At 37.0% G+C, this 18,043-nt stretch overlaps 1 pseudogene; it reads right to left on the bottom strand.

Annotated features, from left to right (window-relative positions):
* LOC132667966 (proto-oncogene serine/threonine-protein kinase mos-like) overlaps nucleotides 1-17,699 on the bottom strand; it is a 33,927-nt pseudogene extending 16,228 nt beyond the window's left edge.
* Nucleotides 17,700-18,043: the final 344 nt, after the last annotated feature.

Raw genomic sequence — 18,043 nt, forward strand, 5'->3', positions numbered from 1 at the left:
AGAATTGTCTTCCAAGGATAAAGGGTAGTGTCTCCATCAACTCCTATCCTCATTGGAATATGATGCATGCACATGTGCAGTGGAAGGAGCATGTGGCATTATCTGCCTCGTTTTCTAACGGGTGAGGACCCTCATTTTTTGCAGCCAGTAACAAATGGGGTAGAGTTGAGGCATTCTAAATATCCTGTAGCATTTTCCAAATGCTCTTCATTTCATGTGAGAGTTGAGATCTGCCTGAATTTTCCTTAATCTACCTACAACATGCCTTACAATTTGGATAGATTCTTTACACAGTCTCATGTAGGTAATACAACCAATTTCAGTTTCTAGTGTTGTGGATGTTCACTTATTTTTAAGTTCTATGATGCAGTGAAAGGTTAAAATGATCTTAATGAGGACTGCTCTCTCCATGGCATTTTGAACTCTTGTGTGATATGGTATAGTAGTTTACCCTATTATATACACTTGAGTGTGAGAGGTCCTATATCATCTTCAATAGGAACATCTGTAGAAATCAGCTTTTGTTTGGTGAAAACATGTTTAGGACTTCTTCTTAGATCCTGTTATTTCTAGTTTTTATGAGTGCAAGAAAGTAATCAGAATAATTATATTAATTTATTCATGATTGGTAAGCAATAGAGACCAAACTCAGTCTCATAATTGCAATGTTAAAAAGAACACTATGTTGCTTCCATATCTTGGCTATCGTGAGTAATGCTGCAATGAATGTAGGAGTGTATGTGTCTTTTCAAATCAGTGTTTTCATTTTCTTTGCAGAAAATACCCAGAAGTGGAATTACTGGATACATGGTAGTTCCATTTTTAATTTTTGAGGAATTTCCCTCCTGTTTTCCATATTTGCTGCTCATTTTGCTTTCCCACCACCAAGTGTTCCCTTTTCTCCATATTCTTGACAACACCTGTTATTTCTTGTCTTTTTGATTATAGTCCTTCTGACAAATGTGACATGATACCTTGTGGTTTTGGTTTGCATTTCCCTGATGATTCGTGATGTTGAACATCTTTTCATATGCCTATTTGGCCACCTGTGTGTCCTCTTTGGAGGAATTTCTTTTCAGATAGTCTGCTCATTTTTAAATTGGGTTGTTAGGTTTTTTTATATTGAGTTGTGTGGGTTTTTAAAAGTATATTTTGGATATTAACCCATGATCAGTTTTATCATTTGTAAAATCTCTCATTCAGTAGATTGCCTTTTCATTTTGTTAGTGGTTTCCTTCACTGCTCATAAGCTTTTTGGTTTGATATAGTCCCATTTGTTTATTTTTGCTATTGTTGTCCTTGCCTGAGGAGACCTATCCAAAACATATCGCTCAGCCTGATGTCTGAGAGCTTACCGCCTATGTTTTCGACAGATGAATGGATAAAAAAGATGTGGTAAATGTATACAATGGAATATTACTCAGCTATAAAAAGAATTAAATCTTGCCATTTGTGATAACATATGCTGAGTGAAATAAGTCAGACAGAAAAAGACAAATATGGTATGACTTCACTTATATGTGGAATCTAAAACCAAAACAAAACAGAAACAGACTCATAAATACAGAGAACAATCTGGTGGTTGCCAGAGAGGATGACGGTGGGGGAGTGGGGAAAGTAGGTGAAGAGAATTAAAAGGTACAAACTTATAGTTATTAAAAAAATAAGACATGGGGATACAATGTACAGCATAGAGAAAACAGTTAGTAGTATGTAACAACTTTGTATGGTGACAGATGGTAGCTAGAGTTATCTAAGTGATCGCTTCATAATACATATAAATGCTGAATCACTAGGTTGTATACCTGAAACTAATATAATACTGTATGTCAACTATACTTCAATCAAAAAAGAACACTATGCATTAATATAAGAAAAATGTAGATAGGAAAATAATTTTATAATTCAAAAACAAAAAATAAATTTTGGAATAAAATTTACCAATAAAATATTATTTTACATAACCAGATAGAATAAAATTACAGGATCAGATGAGAATAACTTTCTTTATAATAAAGTAATTGTAATAGAACCTAGTCTCTTGAATAAGTAAAATGAATTTTAGTATAAGAAAAATAAAATCATTGCTGGAATTATTATTCAAATATTAACTTGTTCTTAATTCTTTATATTTTCCAGATTTTATTTTCAAAATGGCTAAGTTATAGTATTTTCCCAAACATTACAATTTATCATTTTTTATTTTTTCAAAGGTGGCATACTGAGATTGCTTTTTCAGCAGACTCAACTAGTTACTGAAAATGAAAAAGAGTTGCAAATAGCTGCTTTAAAGTAGAGTTTTATGGGATTTAAGAGCTTTTTTTTACAATACTAGCAAGAAAAAATATTATTTCAAATAATAATTGAATATATACAGAAATATCTCACCACTAGCATATATTTAAAAGTTTCTGTTTTTTCTTTTATGGGACGTTTTGAGTAAAACCTACCACCCCCCTCTTTTTGGTGGATATCATGGTCTCAAATAATTAAAATATATTTTCAGGGGCAAACACCCATGGCTTCAGAAAAAGTTACTTAAAATTTTCACTGACCTTCTTATCAACAAAGCATGTACATCATATAAATGTACATCATAACATTGTAAAAAATGGACATGCAAGTATTATGTCTATTTTAAAAGTGGAGCCACTGAATTAAAGATTATAGTTAGAATGAAAGACTAAATGATACTCAGGGATATTTGCAAGGTTTACTTCCTGAGATATGTGCCTACCAAATGATTATGATCATATGTTTAATATCTCTTTGAATCCAAGGATCCAATCATCTTTCATACCCAATCTTCAGGACTACTTCCTTCCAAGCTTTATAGTCAACCTACTGTTAACTGTTGATGTTTCTATGATCACTAACAGCATTTGTTCATCGTGTTACACAATGTTTTCAACATGATAGGAATATTAGAACTTTAAACTTAGAAAGGACTCCTACAATTATCTACATGTATGGAATGTTTTTCCATTTCAAAACCAGTTAGGTATCTATGATGCTGATAAATGTTAGCAATCAGCTCTCTTAGGGGGAAAAAAACCCCTCAGATGTAAAGAGTTTGACAATTTCTATGGTGTAAATACTCCCACTATGGCCAATCTCAAGCTTCCAATATGATGACCTCACTGAATGTGGTGTTCTTTATATAAAATTTTCACCACATAGATACAGTATACCTAAATAACTTCAAGAACATAGATAATAGTAAAATACTTACAAAGCGATAAGCTTTGAATATATACTGCCTTAGTGTTTTAATATAGTGTTTTAATATAATTTACTTAGTTGTATATAGAATTTTAGTTTATATAGTTGTTTATAGAATTTAATTTTTATTATTGGCTGTGCTTAAAAACTGGCTTGAAAACGTCCTAAAAATTTAGCAAGCAGCTCTCATGAGCTGGAAAAGCCAGCTGGAGTACACCACTGAACTATAAAGGTGTTATGACTGCTGATTTACAGATGAGGAAACTGGGACTCAAAAGAAGGAAAGTAAATGAACATGCATTGACTACCTATTTGAGGTCATGCATGGTGTTGGTCACTTAATAAATCATAGCTCATAAACAACTCAAGGAGCCAGGATATCTTACTCCAGTTTTATGGATATAAAAACAGATTTTTCTAAATGTTGCAATGCTATGCGGTGACAAACTCAGGATTAGAGCTCAGGTTCTCTGACTCAGGAGTCTTGGTTTTATTTATACCAGTATCACTTGCTGTCTAGGTTTTCACATAAACTATGGAAGAACACCAAAGGCTATCAGATCAGACACTGAGATACAGCCATGAGCTGTGTGGCTTTTAAAATACTATTTTTTTGGCAGTGAATATGGCTATAGATTTCAAAAATAACAGTATATAAATAGTGGATAATTATGACTGCATTGATTTGATTTCAGAAATAAAGATACTTGTGGGGTGCCTGGGTAGCTCAGTGGGTTGAGTGGGCCAACTCTTGATTTCCCAAGGTTGTGGGCTCCATGGGTTGTGGGCTCCCTGTGTCAGGCTCAATGTTGAGTGTGGAGCCTGCTTAAGATTCTCTCTCTCTCTCTCTCTCTCTCTCTCTCTCGCCTCTCTCTCTTTGCCCCTCTCCCCTGCTTGCATTTGCTCTGTCACTCTCTCTCTAAAATAAAAAAAATAAAATAAAATAAAGACACTGGTTTTAAATTTTTAGTAACTAAAAAGCTCAGGTAAAAATAAGACTAAGGAAGGATAGAGAGAAATATATCATAGTACAGTGGTTATAATATTGAAAAGTATGATGTAATGATAAGTAAAGTGTAACATTACAGACATTATAAATAATTACTTTTTGTAAACTCAGTACTGTGAGGACTGGTGGCTCAATATAGAAAGAGACAGAAGACACAGATGTTCAACAAAACAATGTCTAAGGTGAATCCTTTATTCAGGAAATCTATCTTACTAACTTTCTTTTACTGTATGTTGCTTTTAATCGAACATCAACAACAAAAAGAAATCAGCATACAACAAACTAACCTCCATCACCACTGATTGTTTGCAGTCACTTTGAAGATTAATATAATGTGATATTATCATGTAATGTTACTCAAAAAGGCTTAATGCAGTTGCTGTAAGAAAATAAAAATTAAATAACAATAAAATATTCTAATTATGATCAAGGTACCTTGTAAGTGAAAATGGGTTTAGAAGTGAAAGATCCACCTTTTACGAAGTCTCATTGTAAGCACACCATGAATTCGTTAATTTTTCTTATATATATATTTTGAAGCAATATAGGGTGAGAAATTTCTGTATAAATATTACCATATTCAAAAATAAGTGTTGTTATGTTTTGTTTTTTTTTTTTAAGCATCAGGTACTGTGTATTTCACTTAGCATAAATAAAATCAAAAAGTCTGGAACCACTAAGCCACAAATCTCTTTGGGCAATAGGAACTATACTGCTTTCAGGAAAGAAAAGTACTTTAAATTCTGAATGTTAAAGGTCTTTTTGGTAATGTAAATTATTATGTGTCTTTTGTAATTCTTGTCTTCTAAGTTACTGAACATCCATCACAATTAATTTTCTTCTTTCAAAATTATATCACCAAAAGTGACATTTGGAACTAATACTGAATTTAAACAGATTTCCTTGTTTTCTGTCTGCGCCCTTCATGGCAGCCACAGCAAGAATCACTTTTGGGGCGATCCACAGAGCTGTTTCTAAGCAGGAAGTTCCCTGCCTTTCCCCAGGGCATCAGCAACTCTTTGGCACATTGCCACTAGCATGAACAATTTCAGAAGGGTTTTGTAAGACAGGGCCTTACCTCTCTGCCTGCTGACTCGAGGCCTGACAAAGAGTGACAGGTGAGAGTGACAAATGGCCATTACTACCATCTGAGATATCTCCCATAAGGGCAGAGCCTGAACATGGCTCTGAATATGCCTCCGTTACACTCCCAACTTGGAGAAAACAGACCCAGTAAAATTAAAATCATTAAATTAATCACATTATTTACAAGTAAATAAATGAGGAAAAAAAGGCACTCATGCCCAGAAGAATATGAAAACATGAGAACATAGAGTTAGATTTTATCCTAATGTGTTTCTAGTATCTTTAGACATCGCATTTTTGTTTCACTAATAATTTATGCAGTCATATCTGATATGCAAACAACTTAGATTCTTTCTCACGCAGTGCTCTGATTGTACTATACTGTAGAATTCACTGTAAGGCAGACTCACTGTGTATCTTATCCGAAGACAGTTCTTATTGGAAGTACAAGAAAACCTAATTAAAACGCTTTAACATTTAGCCTTGTCCTCCACTGTAAATCTCTGGCAGTGCGTGGATTACATGTATATCATAGGGTTTAAACTATTGCAGGACAGTGTTACCATTACTTCTCTTTTTGGTCCAAGATTCAGAAATCTAAGCCTGGGTAGCCAAGGTCTGAGTTTTTATATGGTGATTCAGTCAAAAAACACTAAAGAAGCTTCCTCCCACAATTCCTTGCTTTACTCCATTATCTGTCCACTGCATTATTCTTCACACTATTAAAATGTAATAGAGACCATGGGGAAATTTCTCTCTCTTTTTTAAAGCATGTCTCATATATTTGTCTGAGTGCATAGGCATTATAATGATAGGTGCTTTCAAAGAACCTAGAGATAAAAAGAAGCATCTAAATCAATGTCCAGAATACCAGAACCATTATTACTTGAGATGAGACAGAGAAGCAGGTCATACTTTTGAACATTTTTCTTAGGATTAAAAAAAATGGAAGAAAACTTTTATGTTTTAGCAAGTAAAAAGAGATAGCAGCAAATTGTTTTGGGAAGGAGACTGGTATATGAGAATGTGGCATGGGGGACAAGAACAGGTCCTTGAACCAGACTACACAGAGTCAAGCCTCCACTCCATTTCTTCTACTGTGTCTGTGTCACTGTGGGTGAGTTTCTTAGTCCTCTGTGTCTCAATTTCCTCAACTTTACAATGGGGATAATAGTATCCGATCATTGAGACTTATTAAGATTAAATAGATTTATATAAGTACTTTGTTAAGTAAGCAACTAATATTAGCTATTATTATATTATACACCACGTTTAATACCTCATTTTTGATGATGCCTGGGTTGTGATGAGCACTGGGTGTCATATGTAAGTGATGAATCATTAAATTCTATTCCTGAAGTCAATATTACACTATATGCTAACTAAATGAAATTTAAATAAAAACTTGAAACAAAAAAAGTAATAAATGAAATAAAATACCTCCTTTTTTGCCATTGTGTAGAATAAAAGAGTACACAGCTTTTCCTACCAGACCATTATGAGGATTACACAAATAATTGTTAATTTAATGAAGTGGGTACCCACTTGGATGATTGAGACATTACATAGTTGCAATTATTAATGACATATTAATCAGGTGTCACATGTAATAGTATGATAGACGTGTGGGAAGTAGGGGACTTTTATTAATTGTATTTGTAATGGGTTTCTTAGAGACGAATTTGTCAATATTTAGTTTATTCAAGCTCCGGAAAGAAACACAATTATGCATATTATGAAATATGCTTTCTTCTTGGAAAAACTCCACGTGGATATGTTTTACCTTGAATAAACTGTTTAGGACTTTTTTTCTGCTCTACTGGCCCAAAATTTGGATGTAATGCATTTAAATTTCAGCAAAGCCAAAAAAGCCACTTACCGAAACTGCTCAATAAGATCTATAATGATAATAGCATTCTTTCTAATTTTACATAAAAGAAAACTAAAATTTCACATTTTCTAGCACAGAGTAGGCACTTGATCAATTAAAACATACATATCAAAATATACACAAAGAGATATAATTTTATTCCTGACTCCAGCATTTAATATTTATGTTACTATAAGTTAGACTTTAAAATGCCAATTTTAATTTAATATACGATGTTAAAAGATGAGCATAGACAATACCGACACCTGCTAAAATAGCACTGGAGCCCTTTTTTTAAGAACCACATTCGACTTCAAGCTCCATGAAAGCAGAGACTGCTCCAAGTGCCCTGAACGGTGCCAGGCACACAATAGGTGCACAATCAGTGTATTTGTTGCCATTAAAGTTCTTGAATTAGACTAGAAGGAATAAGACCTTTGTCTTCACACCAAAAATTGAAAAAAATAAAGAACACAAATAAGGAGAGACTAATGACAGTACTACATTTGAGATACGGTTTTACTCTCTTTTCTCATCCCTTTTTGTGAGAATGTGGAATTTTGGAGGGCCCTGAATGCATTTATTTAATCGAGATAGGTTTTGGATCCCTGACATTTTTATGCTTTTTGAATAATAGGGTTTTCAAACCATTTAGGCCACTCTAAGGGGTGTGTGTTAGGGGCATAACATACATAAATATATAAGGTGAATAGAAATTTGTGGTTCAGAGATATTTTTTTGAGATTTTTTTAAGACAATTTTTACTTTAGGTTCAAGATGATGCATTCATTTTTTTTTTTTTTTGGTTATTATTAGATTTTTATTTCTTTTTGCTCCAAGAGAAGCCAGCATAATAACAAAGCTATAACAAAGACAGTATACCTGTTGTATACTGAGTGACTGCTATGGGCCAGGTGCTGTCCTGAGCACTTGACATGTCCTCACAGGGTAGCTGTGAGAGCAATCGTGCACCTGGGCACAGAGGTTCTCTGTGAAATTCAGTGACTTGTTCAAGCTCACACACAGCCAAGTTCCAGTGCCACGTTGTGAGCCCACTCAGTCTGTCTTCCACCCTCATTATCTGATGAAATCAAAGCCTTGAGATACTTTATAAATCATATCATAGGAATTACATACAAGTTATATATATGGTATAGGCTTCGTTTTCTAATTCAATTAAAGGCCACTTAAAAACAATTTTCCCTTGAGGAAGTAGAATCACAAATGATAAAGTTTCCAAGAATTCGGAAATGTTTCTTTACATCTTAGAACCTTATTTTCTAAAAATCTCTCCTATAAATGTTTCTTTCTACATATTCACTTCTTTAAAAATAAATAGAAACAAAGTCAAAAGCTTATCTTGATACAGTTTAGAGTCAGCCAAATTCAGCTTTTAATTAAAAACAATTTTTTTAAGTAGGTTTCACACTCAGCATGGAGCTTGAACTCGCAAACCTGAGATCAAGAGTTACACACTCTACCGACTGAACCAGCCAGGAACCCCCAAATTTAGTTTTTGAAGAATTAAAGTCAACCATAAGTGCCGCACTTGGCTGCTGGAAAGCACTGGCCATCCAGTAGCATTAGATGATCTTCCCAAGCCTTTTCCCAGAGACAGAATCAGTGAAGAGAGGCTGCTGAGAGAGATGGATGAAGATTATAGGCCATCACAGTGTACAGGTCTCCTGAGTGAGGCATCTCCTTGATGGTCACTTGCCAGAGAGTAATGGCCAAGGAACAGATGTCAGCTTTGGTCATTATGGTCTCTCAGGAGCTCTGGTGCTTGTTGGTTGTGTGTGTCATCTAGGTGGTAGGGAGGAGTCTGTGGAAGCACAGGAGGTATTCTAGCTTCTAAGAGCAACCAGTCACCAATTTTATAGGCATCTTGCTTACTGATCAAAATGTTTACCAGCTTCATGGACAAGTGCACAATGCTTTATGATGAAAGAAAACCAGGCCATTCACACGGCTAGGGAATGCTTATTTCCTGAGATATGTGAAAGTGTACACTTTCCCAAATTTAATTGCTCTCTGGTGCGGGAGTGAGGGCCCCTTCCTCCTCCTCAGGGAAACTGATAGCACCATATATGACTTGGTGTAAACTGACGTTGCCACCAAACTTCATGATCATGGTGTGTGTAGACTGTTAAAGCCCACAGGCCTGTGCTGGCAGCCACAACCTGCAAAATATTGCCACATCGGAGCCTTGATATATTGAGCTCAGGCCAGAAGTTCACTGGGATGCCGGTAATACGTTTTTAAATATTTTTTGGATACGTATAGGAAGAAGAGTCCAGGAAGCAGACTGAAAAAGACTGGTGAGAAAGGTAAAAGGAGGAACAAGGGAGAATGTTATTCTAGAGCCAGGAGAAAATACTTGAAAAGGTGGGATAGACCAGGAGCATCAAATACTGCAGGGAGGCCAAGTAAGAGAACAAAACCCGAGACTTTAAGTTTAGAAACTTGGAAGCCATTGAAATGATCCTCACTAGAATAATCTCAAGGTGTGGTTGAAGTAGTAGCAAGCTGCAAAAGGTTGAGGGATGCTAAAAGGGATGTGGAGACAGAAAGTACAAACAACTTTTACAGGCAGAGTACTTGAGAAGGAAGAAGTAAGGATAGGTTAAAGGTAGGCTCTTCATTAAATGTGAGAAAGGTGAACATATTTATATGGTGCTGAGGGAGGGATCCAGTTGAGAGGAAGTTGGTGATGCAGGAAAGACATGAGATCATTGGTAGTATAAAGACCTTAAGTAACACAGAGCAAATAGGATCTAAGGAACAGAGGAACAGATGGAGGAGTGAGGCTTAGGGAGAAGTTTTCTTCCTTTAGGACATGAGAAAAAGATGGCACAGTTATGGCTAAGCATATTTCTATGGAGAAAGGAGGGTGAGAAAGATCTTTCCTGATCGACACATTTTTTTTTTCTTTTTTTCCCCCTGTAAACTGTGAAGAATTACCTGCTGAAGGAGAAGGGGTTGGGGATGGGATATGCTGCCTGGAGAGAGTGATGGATATTAGGGACAGCCACTGAAGGGAATAGGAAAGAGGGCTAACCAAAGCATGACTCAGTGGCCTGGGGAGGTCAGCTGAGGTGACAGGCAGCATGATATTCTTTGTGTCTCCAGGAGTCTGGGCACAGGAGCAGAGAGCAAGTGATAGGTCTGAGAAGGGTCTTCAATTAGCAGAGCTGGCACAGAGGGAAGTAATTCTGATGAGAAAGTTTTTGAAACAATGTGCCATGAAGTCTAGGCTGGATCAGAAGGAATTCAGACAGGGAGGTGTCGAACTGGGGTGGGGGAGTAGATGATGGCCTGTGAGAAAGTAGAGGTGGCCAGAGCATCAGAAACTTCAGTGAGCTTAAAGATCACATGTATCAGAAGCAATGGAGTGAGATTTCTGGAATGAGGAGGGCTGTTATCAGCGGGATATTTCAGTTGTTTCAGGTGATGGTTGTTCAGGATATGACCCTGGGAACAGGGTGACTGAAGAGGATCAAAGGTACAGGCTGCTAGAAATACGAAGCTTGGAGTTGGGCTGTAACTTAGAAACTAAAATTACATTTTAAATGAATTTTTCATTTATCCAGAACCATGAGGATTTGTTCCCACAACTCAGCTAAAGTGATGGTGGGATTACTTTGGTGAATATCTTTTGGTAGTTAACTTTGACTTGTGAGGTGTTTTCACTCAGTGATGTTGCTATGCAAAAATGTTCATGGTTGTTCTCAGGAGGGCAGACCAACTGGTGAGATAAATAAATCTAAAAATGCCACTTGATCATGGTGTATGCTTCTTTTAATGCATTGTCGAATGTGGTTTGCTAGTATTTTGTTGAGGTTTTTTGCATCTATGTTCATCAAGGATATTGGCCTTTCTCTACTCTCTCTTTTCTTCCCTTCTTTCTTTTCCTTCCTGCTTCCCTCTCTCCCTCTTCCTTCCTCCCTCCTTTTTTCTTTTCTTTTCCTTTCTTTTATTTTTTCTTTTCTTTTCTTTTTTCTCTTCCTTTTCTTCCTTCTCTCTTTCCTATCTCTTTCTCTTTCTTGCTTTCTTTCTTTCTTCTTTTTCTCTTTCTCTCTTACGCTCATCCTTTCTTCCTTCCATCTTTCCTTCCTTCCTTCATTCTCTTCTTTCCTTTGTTTCCCTTCCTTCTCTTTCTTCCCTTCCTTAGTTTTTTTTCCTACCTTTAAGAAACAGGACGGAATTAAATAAAATATGGATAAATTATACTTGGTTTCTTTCTCTTTGCTTTTTCTTTTCTTTTTTTTTTTAATTTCAGTTTCTGGAAAGATATCTCCAAAACATGTTAATACTTAGAAATCCATGTGATATCACTCGGTAGTGTGCTAAAACACACGTCAAAGGCAGAGATAAGGGAATTAGGTTATCTAACAGAACAGACAGGCCTACTGAGAGAAAAGAGGATATTTACCAACTGAAACAGGAGTGGCTGCTGGCTGGCCTCAGGATCAACACCACCAAAGTAGAACACAGTCTTCTTCTCAAAACAAGTTCTTCCTCCTTCTGACTGATTTCTGTTAATGGACCCTTGAATCCTCTAATCTGCTGGATTTAAACACTGATGTAATTTCCTCTGATGCCTCTCACACCCTTATAAGTTATCAAGCCTCTTAAATAATCCTTTATCACATCTCCAACAGCCTGAAGAATGACCTGTCAGGCTCATGACACTCTGTGGCTGGCAGTTACAATGGACAGAGGGAGCAGGTCCATTCTGCCTTAGCAGTCCTACCTAAAAGGTGACCACATGTGTTTCTCTGCAGATTGTTGGCATTGTCCTAGGGCTGCATCTGCGTACTGGGTTATGAACTTTACTCTCACAAGGATCTGTTCCCTTCCAACCCTGGGAGGAGATTCTGTTAATGGAATGTGACCAAATGCCATTTGAAAAAGCAAAATATTGATACAGAGATTTGTTTTATAGATTAAAAGCTTGAAGGAACTGTAAGAGTTCTATCTCCTCAAATGTAGTTGATATACACACACAAACATGCACACTCACATACACAAACTCCTTTTGAAAATTACCATTTAAAAATGAAATCTTGCCATTTGCAACAACATGGATGGTGAACTGGAGGGTATTATGCTAAGCAAAAAAGTCTGGCAGAGAAAGACATATATGATATCACTATATGTGGAATTTAAGAAACTAAACATATGAACACAGGGGAAGGGAAGGAAAAATAAGATAAAAACAGAGAGGGAGGCAAACCATAAGAGACTCTTAAATACAGAGAGCAAACTGAGGGTTGCTGGAGGGAAGGTGGGAGGGATGGGCTAAAGTGGTGATGGGCATTGAGAGCACCTGTTGGGATGATCACTGGGTGTTATGTGTAAGTGGTGAATTATAAATTCTACTCCTGAAATCAATACTACACTGTATGTTAACGAACTTGAATTTGAATTAATATAATTAAAAAAAAAAAAGAAAAAAAATGAATGTCTTTAATTCTGCTATCTAGTCAAACCACAACACTAAAGAGGTTCTCCTTAATTAGCAATTACAAAGATGTTCATGGCTGTACTTGTTAGAGTAGGCTAACTGGTGAACCATATAAACCCCAAACTGTATGATGGGACAAGCAAGAAAAAAGTTCTTGTTCTTGTAAAGTCCTAAAGGGGTTTTCCTTGTTGGTAGCTGGCTCTCTTTCAGGCGATGATTCAGGAACCCAGGTTCTTTTTTTCTGTAGCTCTACCATCTTCAACATGTGGCTTCAAAGGTCTGCTTCAAGCCAGTGGGGGGAAAATGAGTGTGAAGAATTGAATACACATGCAAGACTTTTCCAGGCCTGGAAATGGCACATAGGACTTTCACTCACATTCTAATGGCCAGAACTCAGTCATATGGGAAAGGGACTCTATGTTTCCAGGAACATGACATGAGGTCGACAAACAATTAGTAGTGTTTTCCACAATGGGATAGCAACTGGACCAATATGGGGAATTTACAGGAAGAACACCTGCTCTCCTGTACCAAGCATGGTGATATAGGCACACAAGAGACTATCGGCAGAGGAATATATCAGACCTTTAAGTGAACAAGGAAGCAGTGGTTACATTTAAGGAGAAATATATCTACTACATATTCTAATAAAGTCTCCTCATTGTCTAAAATACACCAAAGCAAGTTTTCTTAAATGAACACAATTCAGTTAAACAAAGTTGGCAGATTGACAGATTGAGATGTGGGCAGTAGTGAGTTGAAGGAACTAGGCAAGAAGCCCAGACCAAAGAAGCAAAGTCCAGGCAAAATCCAAGAGTGCCAGGGCACTGCCGGCATGAGAAATCAAATAAGTGAATAGAAATCAAGAAGCCATAGAAAACTTGAACCAAAGTAAAATTGGAGTCACAAAACCTGGACGTGAACACTGGCCTTACAACTTACTAGCTGACATGGGAGAAGACACTCAATGCCTCTGAGTTTGTTTTTTCATTTGTAAACTTGGGGTAATAATATTTATTTCACAAAAATTAACTGGAGAGTCAAATGAGATGCTGTGTGCTAAAGCTCATATGGCCTGGCAAAAGGACAAGAGAGCTAATTTTAAACCTATTTCTGTTTCCGTAAGCTTAGGGTTTTGAGATTTGGAACCTGTTGTATGCATAAGTTAAGTCTCTAGTCATGAATCAAAAGAAGGTGAAGAACTACCTAGTGTAAAGGACTATCTTTTGGACTGGGGAAACGGTGCAGATTCAGGTTCCTTTATAAAAGTCCTTCCTTCTGGGGCTCCTGGGTGGCTCATTCAGTTGAGTGTCCATCTCTTGCTTTTTGGGTCAGTTCATGATCTCATGGTTTGGTTCATGAGTTCAAGCCCTGCATTGGGCTCTGGGCTATGACTGTGCAGAGCCTGCTTGGAATTCTCCCTCTCTCTCTCTCTCTCTCTCTCCCTCCCTCTCTCTCTCTCTCTCTCTTCTCCTACCCCCTTTGTGCTCTCTCTCAAAATAAATAAACTTAAAAAGTAAAGATAAGTGTTGCCTTGCCTTCCTGCATGCCTTTCCCCTTCATTCACTTTCAGCCTGATTTTTTTCCCCCTTTTCTTTTTCTTTTCTTTCCTTCCTTCCTTCTTTCCCTTTTTTCCTTTTTTTTTAAAAAGTTTTTTTAATGTTTATTCATTCTTTTTTAAATTTTTAAAAATGTTTTATTTATTTTTGAGACAGAGAGAGACAGAGCATGAGCAGGGGAGAGGCAGAGAGTGAGCGAGACACAGAATCCAAAGCAGGCTCCAGACTCTGAGCTGTCAGCACAGAGCCTGAGGTGGGGCTCGAACCCATGGACCATGAGATCATGACCCGAGCTGAAGTCAGATGCTTAACCGACTGAGCCACATGGGTGCCCCTCTTTTTTTTTCTTCCCGCTCCACCTACTTTAAGTGGTGAAAAACTTGAAACAGGCTAATTGCTCGACATTAAACAAATGATAAATAACTATATTATATTCACAAAGTAAAGCATTTAACTGTTAAAAATTGTGTTTATAAACAATTGTGTTTATAATTGTGTTATAACAATTGTGTTTATAATTGTGTTTTAGTAATGTGGAATATCACGATAATAGGAAATGAAATAAATAGACTACTAAGTGATCACAACAGAGCCAAAATTACAGGCAGGAAAAGCTTACAAGGAAATATATCACAACAGCAATGGTTGTTGGCATGGTGAAAACAAATACTTCCTGCCCCCCCCCACACTTCTTTCTACTTTTCTGCAGTCTATAATTTATAATACATCTGTACTATTTTTACATAAGAAAATATAAGTCACTTTTCCTTTTTAAAGAAGTGTTGATACTAACTTGCTTCATTTAGCCCAGTGCTACTGAACAAAAAGCTGGTGTAATTAACAGCAAAACAAGTTCACTTCATGCATCATAATGTGAATAATGCTGTTCAAAAGTAACTAGAAATACCTAAATAGATATACAGGTACCCCATGTGAATATATAATACAGGTATTAACATTATTCATTTCCTCTCTTCATAAGTCATGGTTTCGCTTTACAGGATTTACTTGGTAAGAATAAAATGTAAATTTTGGGTGCAAAATTTTTACTCTTTGTCATTATGACAGCACAGATTCCATGATCTGACTCATTGCATTTGCATGAATCATAAAGACTGTTGGAGTCAGTTAGAGTGAGAGTAAACTTTGATAGGATTCGGTGAATCTTCTTAATTCTAGCCACTGCTATCCATGGAAGTTGTACCTCCTTTGTAGAGAATGGTAATGGGGACTACAAGCAATGAAAATATTTGGATAATCACCTGTAGACATTGACAAACATTATCAAACATCATCACACCTCAGATGTTCTGGGGAGCGGCTGGACCTATTGCAACCCACATGAGAGATGAAAGAAATTTAATGTAGCCTTGTTCAAATGCCTATTTCCTTAGAAAATATTGATTCAAAGTGATGCTCTCCCAAGCTCTAGATTTAAATGCATTTGAGTAGTCACTGCTAGCCGAGAAGAGATTAGAATAGACTATCGGGCAAGCAGGCCATCAGAAGCTGGCCCAGAAAGTCAAAAGAATCAGGGGCGCCTGGGTGGCGCAGTCGGTTAAGCCTCCGACTTCAGCCAGGTCACGATCTCGCGGTCCGTGAGGTCCGTGAGGTCCGTGAGTTCGAGCCCCGCGTCAGGCTCTGGGCCGATGGCTCGGAGCCTGGAGCCTGTTTCCGATTCTGTGTCTCCCTCTCTCTCTGCCCCTCCCCCGTTCATGCTCTGTCTCTCTCTGTCCCAAAAATAAATAAAAAACGTTGAAAAAAAAATTTAAAAGAAAGTCAAAAGAATCATATAGTATTATAAGATATTACTAAAGGGATAGGGAAAGATGACCAAAGAAAAGCAAAATATTATTTTCTTTTTCAACCCAAAATAAGATTTTGTAAACCATAAAGAGTGGATGTGGAGGGTTCCTATCTTAATATTTATAGCTTTATTTGGATTCACTGAAAGGTATGCCACCTCCTACAACTTGGTAAGATTGCATTCAATATTAAAATTACAGTACAGTAAACCATAAAGTTTACACCTGAGACTGAAAATGACAGATTTAGAATGGGTAAGGAAAATAAACCACAGTTGACAGGGGAAAAACATGACCTGAATCTGAATTTCCTGCCTATGCAAATGAAGTGTACTCCGAGACCAGGGAGCATCATGGTCTGTTTATGATAATAGGAATTTGCAGGTGCCTGGCTTCAGGTGAACCTCTCTGATATTTGGCATCAATATTAGTACAGGCACAAAGCTGTATTTTACTTCCTTGCGGAGCTTTCGTGATGAAATTGAAGATATTGATTTGTGATCACCACACTATAGATCAATCTAAACACATGGATTTTGTGCTTTGTTTTATTTAAAGGACCTGGATCAGAGATTTCTATTTCACTTTATGTTCAAAACCTCAAGTCGGTGTTTCTCAAACTCTGAGGTACATAAGAATCCCTTGGGGTTCTTATTAAAATGCAGATTCAGGAATAAGCAAAAGGAATCTTTTATGAAGGAAGTCAGAATAGTGGTAGTGGTTATCTTTGCAGAGGTAATGACTAGGAGGGGCATGAGGGAAATTTCTAGGATATTGAAATGCAGTACATGTGTAAAGTGTACTGAACACTGCACTTAGGAATTGTATGCCTTCATAAATTTGTGTTATTCTGCAGTTATTATTTTTATAAAACAAAAATAATAAAACTTAAAAATGAAGATTCTGGGTTATGCTGCAGGAAAAAAAGTACCTTAAGGATAGACCCATTGTAATAAGGCTGGGCCCATTGTTGGTTAGAGTCAACTTGTTAACCAAACATCAGACATGAGTAACAGAAAATGCAGACACATTTTAACTGAGAGAACACCACTGGGAGCAACCCTACCTCACACCAGTTTTTTAGCAAGCAAAATTTCAGCTGCTGCTTTCTATAGTAACTCAGAAACCATAATTTCCTACAGGCATCCAAATTAGTCGAATCTTGAAGGTTTTGTCTTTGTATAGCAAGGGGAATGATAATTGAGTCATAATTCTTAGAACTGCATAATTACTGTGCTTGGGAACTGGCTTTTTACGATTACTTTTAACTCTCTTGTCCCTTACCTTTTTAAGGCCTGCAGCAAAACAGAACCAGCTTTTATTCACATGCAGACTGAAAGGATCTATCAGGTCAGACTTAATCTCAGCAGAATGGAAGTATTTTCCCACCAACTGTCACTTTCCCCCATCTTCTCGCGTGGTTTATGGGACTCTTAGTGGGCCAGTCACTCCAGAATTCTATTCCTTGCAGACATGAGCTTATGGTCAGTCCCCAGAGGATATAGTTTGGGTAATTCTTGCTGGCAGCATTCTCTTCAAGTCTGTCACACGTCTTATTGCCCATCTGCAGAATAAACTTCTGGAGGAAACCCATGAAAATACTGCAAATGACAAATGGAACATTCTCCAAAGCTAAATGAAAAACTCGTGAATCATACTCCCATGGTGCTGAGTTATACATGGTGGAGATCATGTAATGTATCAGATCTACCTTGATAAACTCCTCTTGTTAACTAACCATGACACCTCTAGCAATGAACAGGGAAGGTAAAGGAGAAAGAGCGACCCCAGGACTAATTCTTTCATTTCCCCCAAATAGAAACTCTTTTGTCTTCAGATGTTAAACAGTTGCTAATTTCTTCCAGTCTTTAACATGGTTTGGTTTCTAGTCATTAAACAAAAAGAGAAGATGCCAGTTGATATAAAAATCCCTCTGCACACAATGAGTACACACATTTCTGAGCAAACTACAACCAGATTTCAGATGCCTGAGAAATAGCGTGGGCTGAATTGAGTCTCGGAGAA

Source organism: Panthera onca, chromosome B2 (assembly GCF_046562875.1).
Source record: "Panthera onca isolate mPanOnc1 chromosome B2, mPanOnc1 haplotype 2, whole genome shotgun sequence".
Classification (NCBI taxonomy): Eukaryota; Metazoa; Chordata; class Mammalia; order Carnivora; family Felidae; genus Panthera; species Panthera onca.